The following is a 5,409-nucleotide window of genomic DNA, read 5'->3' as shown; positions in this document are numbered from 1 at the left end:
GACTTTGAAGAGTTGGGGAAGAAAGTAAAGGAACTGGATGCACAGGTAGTTTTTTCTTCTATCCTTCCAGTAGACGGGCATGGCACCAGGAGATGGAACAGGATCCTTGATGCAAACAACTGGCTAAGACGATGGTGCAGACAACAAGGATTTGGATTCCTGGACCACGGTGTGAATTACTGGTATGATGGACTCCTCGCCAGAGACGGACTACACCTCAACAAACCTGGGAAACACACATTCGCCAGAAGACTCGCTACACTCATCAGGAGGGCGTTAAACTAGAAGAAGAGGGGACGGGAAGAAAAACATTAGACTCGAACAAAGACGACCCAGGAAAACATACTCAGAAGGGAGGTAAGAACATTTCTAAAACAATCCACAGTGAGGAGATTGGAACAAAACAAAATCCTCTAAACTGCATGCTCGCAAACGCCAGAAGCCTGACAAACAAGATGGAAGAACTAGAAGCAGAAATATCTACAGGTAACTTTGACATAGTGGGAATAACCGAGACATGGTTAGATGAAAGCTATGAGTGGGCAGTTAACTTACAGGGTTACAGTCTGTTTAGAAAGGATCGTAAAAATCGGAGAGGAGGAGGGGTTTGTCTCTATGTAAAGTCTTGTCTAAAGTCCACTTTAAGGGAGGATATTAGCGAAGGGAATGAGGATGTCGAGTCCATATGGGTTGAAATTCATGGAGGGAAAAATGGTAACAAAATTCTCATTGGGGTCTGTTACAAACCCCCAAATATAACAGAAAGCATGGAAAGTCTACTTCTAAAGCAGATAGATGAAGCTGCAACCCATAATGAGGTCCTGGTTATGGGGGACTTTAACTACCCGGATATTAACTGGGAAACAGAAACCTGTGAAACCCATAAAGGCAACAGGTTTCTGCTAATAACCAAGAAAAATTATCTTTCACAATTGGTGCAGAATCCAACCAGAGGAGCAGCACTTTTAGACCTAATACTATCTAATAGAACTGACAGAATAACAAATCTGCAGGTGGTTGGGCATTTAGGAAATAGCGACCACAATATTGTGCAGTTTCACCTGTCTTTCACTAGGGGGACTTGTCAGGGAGTCACAAAAACATTGAACTTTAGGAAGGCAAAGTTTGAACAGCTTAGAGATGCCCTTAATCTGGTAGACTGGGACAATATCCTCAGAAATGAGAATACAGATAATAAATGGGAAATGTTTAAGAACATCCTAAATAGGCAGTGTAAGCGGTTTATACCTTGTGGGAATAAAAGGACTAGAAATAGGAAAAACCCAATGTGGCTAAACAAAGAAGTAAGACAGGCAATTAACAGTAAAAAGAAAGCATTTGCACTACTAAAGCAGGATGGCACCATTGAAGCTCTAAAAAACTATAGGGAGAAAAATACTTTATCTAATAAACTAATTAAAGCTGCCAAAAAGGAAACAGAGAAGCACATTGCTAAGGAGAGTAAAACTAATCCCAAACTGTTCTTCAACTATATCAATAGTAAAAGAATAAAAACTGAAAATGTAGGCCCCTTAAAAAATAGTGAGGAAAGAATGGTTGTAGATGACGAGGATGGTTGTAGATGACGAGGAAAAAGCTAACATATTAAACACCTTCTTCTCCACGGTATTCACGGTGGAAAATGAAATGCTAGGTGAAATCCCAAGAAACAATGAAAACCCTATATTAAGGGTCACCAATCTAACCCAAGAAGAGGTGCGAAACCGGCTAAATAAGATTAAAATAGATAAATCTCCGGGTCCGGATGGCATACACCCACGAGTACTAAGAGAACTAAGTAATGTAATAGATAAACCATTATTTCTTATTTTTAGTGACTCTATAGCGACAGGGTCTGTTCCGCAGGACTGGCGCATAGCAAATGTGGTGCCAATATTCAAAAAGGGCTCTAAAAGTGAACCTGGAAATTATAGGCCAGTAAGTCTAACCTCTATTGTTGGTAAAATATTTGAAGGGTTTCTGAGGGATGTTATTCTGGATTATCTCAATGAGAATAACTGTTTAACTCCATATCAGCATGGGTTTATGAGAAATCGCTCCTGTCAAACCAATCTAATCAGTTTTTATGAAGAGGTAAGCTATAGACTGGACCACGGTGAGTCATTGGACGTGGTATATCTCGATTTTTCCAAAGCGTTTGATACCGTGCCGCACAAGAGGTTGGTACACAAAATGAGAATGCTTGGTCTGGGGGAAAATGTGTGTAAATGGGTTAGTAACTGGCTTAGTGATAGAAAGCAGAGGGTGGTTATAAATGGTATAGTCTCTAACTGGGTCGCTGTGACCAGTGGGGTACCGCAGGGGTCAGTATTGGGACCTGTTCTCTTCAACATATTCATTAATGATCTGGTAGAAGGTTTACACAGTAAAATATCGATATTTGCAGATGATACAAAACTATGTAAAGCAGTTAATACAAGAGAAGATAGTATTCTGCTACAGATGGATCTGGATAAGTTGGAAACTTGGGCTGAAAGGTGGCAGATGAGGTTTAACAATGATAAATGTAAGGTTATACACATGGGAAGAGGGAATCAATATCACCATTACACACTGAACGGGAAACCACTGGGTAAATCTGCAGGGAGAAGGACTTGGGGATCCTAGTTAATGATAAACTTACCTGGAGCAGCCAGTGCCAGGCAGCAGCTGCCAAGGCAAACAGGATCATGGGGTGCATTAAAAGAGGTCTGGATACACATGATGAGAGCATTATACTGCCTCTGTACAAATCCCTAGTTAGACCGCACATGGAGTACTGTGTCCAGTTTTGGGCACCGGTGCTCAGGAAGGATATAATGGAACTAGAGAGAGTACAAAGGAGGGCAACAAAATTAATAAAGGGGATGGGAGAACTACAATACCCAGATAGATTAGCGAAATTAGGATTATTTAGTCTAGAAAAAAGACGACTGAGGGGCGATCTAATAACCATGTATAAGTATATAAGGGGACAATACAAATATCTCGCTGAGGATCTGTTTATACCAAGGAAGGTGACGGGCACAAGGGGGCATTCTTTGCGTCTGGAGGAGAGAAGGTTTTTCCACCAACATAGAAGAGGATTCTTTACTGTTAGGGCAGTGAGAATCTGGAATTGCTTGCCTGAGGAGGTGGTGATGGCGAACTCAGTCGAGGGGTTCAAGAGAGGCCTGGATGTCTTCCTGGAGCAGAACAATATTGTATCATACAATTATTAGGTTCTGTAGAAGGACGTAGATCTGGGTATTTATTATGATGGAATATAGGCTGAACTGGATGGACAAATGTCTTTTTTCGGCCTTACTAACTATGTTACTATGTTACTATCTGTAGACAAGTTTGAAAAGAGCCACTTTTTGGTACACTTTTGGTATAGGTGCCGATACAGGACTATCAGCCTTTTTACACCTTTTCCCCTTTTGTATCTTGTAGTGTCATGTTCGTTTTTTTTTTTCTTTTCACTTAGGTGGTTTCAGTTTGGCACTTTCTTTTGTTTCTATTTTTGGAGATAATAAAAGTTAAGTTTCCTGTGCCTTTGTAGCTCACACATTCCCAAAACATGAGCCATCCACCTCTGTGCGTTAGTGGGAATGGCGTTCCTTTCATCGTAGGCCTTGTTGACCTCTCTCCAAATGAAATGTTTATGGTTGTAGCCAAAAGGTTCAATTTTGGTCTCCCCACACAAGTCACCTTGTTCCAGATGATTTGATGCTTGCCTGTGCGCTGTTTTGCGTATTGTAGGCGAGATACGTTGTGGCATTTGCGCAGTAATACTTTTCTTCTGGTGACTTGACCATGCAGCTTTTTTTTCTTCAAGTGCCTCCTTATTGTGCATCTTAAAACACCGACATCACTAGTTCAGAGTCCTGTATTTCAGCTGATGTTATTTGTTGGTTTTTCTTTGCATCCCCCCCAACAATTTTCCTGGCAGTTGTGAACAAAGTTTTGGTTAGTCTAACCGACCGTAGTTTTGTTTTTACAGAGCCCCTGACCCCAGAAACTCACTTAACTTTTATGCACACACACTGATTACAAGCAAACAGGTCACAGGTAGCCATTAACAATAATCTTTATTTTTATATATCACTAACATATTCCGCAGCGCTTTACAGTTTGCACACATTATTCAAACCTATTTGTGTCAACTTCTGTGCATGTTATCAGGCCAAAATCACCAGGGTATGTGAACTTTGATCAGGGTCATTTGGATGTTTTGGGTTGTCATTATGATTTAAAAAGAGAAAACACAGCAGTTTGACAATAAATGGCTTCACCCAACCACAAACCCTGAGTGGAGAAAAAGTTTTGGTGTTATAATTCATATTCTCTGAAAAATGACCAAGAAAGCTAAAATTTTGCCAGGGTATGTAGACTTTTGAGCACAACTGTAGGCATCATGCAATTTTTGAATGCACTTGACCTTTATGACACCATACAGTATATCTAAATGCATCCATCTGCTTATCTAGCTTTCAATGGATTTAAAAAAAAATAAAAATATTGGGAAGTTAAAAGGGTACTCCAGGGAGACAAAAAAAAAAAAAAAAAATTCTAATAGCCATGCCTTCATAAACTATTAACATGAATAGTGTTGTTTCCCATCCTCACAGTACCTGTAATTTAGTGTGATGCTGGAGCTAGTCTTGGTATTGCCCCCCCTTCCTTCAGGGAAATCACATCACACATCGGGAGGGGGTCCATTAGATGGACTACGTTACACATCGGCATATTGCGGTGTAACGTAGTCCGTTAATGCCACCATTGAATCCAATGTCGGACGCATCGCGTTGTGGGCGTGTGCTAGCGATGTGCCGTCATTGAGTGACGGACCCTGAGACGCGGGCTGCAGCGTTTCCGGGTCAGTCACTGCTAGCGCAGATAGAGCTAGCAGATGCTCTATCTGCGCTAGCGTTACCGTATATGTTGATCGGGCTGCTGTAAACACATTGTCAACCCGGCCTTTTTGTTTAATTTTTTATCTCCCCGCCATACCTCTTTAACCCCTTCACGACATGCGCTGTACTAGTACGGCGCATGTCATGTCTCCCCATTTGATGTGGGCACCGGCGCTGAGCCCACATCAAAGTCGCGACATGTCAGCTGTTAGGTACAGTTGACATGTGCACGCAATAGTGGCAGGTGGAATCGCCATTCACCTGCCGCTATCAAATGCTGACAGCGGCATTTAACTACCGCTTCCGGCCAGAAATGAGCACATTGCCGTCACATGATCGGGGGGTGAGCGATGCGTCAGGACAGAAACCGTAGAGGTCCTTGAGACCTCTATGGTTACTGATGCCAGCCTGCTGTGAGCGCCACCCTGTGGTTGGCGCTCATAGCAAGCCTGCAATTCAGCTACATAGCAGCGATCTGATGATCGCTGCTATGTAGCTGAGCCGATCGAGT

This window comes from Ranitomeya imitator, chromosome 3, assembly GCF_032444005.1.
Source record: "Ranitomeya imitator isolate aRanImi1 chromosome 3, aRanImi1.pri, whole genome shotgun sequence".
Lineage (NCBI taxonomy): Eukaryota > Metazoa > Chordata > Amphibia > Anura > Dendrobatidae > Ranitomeya > Ranitomeya imitator.
Note: the sequence above shows the minus strand (reverse complement) of the source record.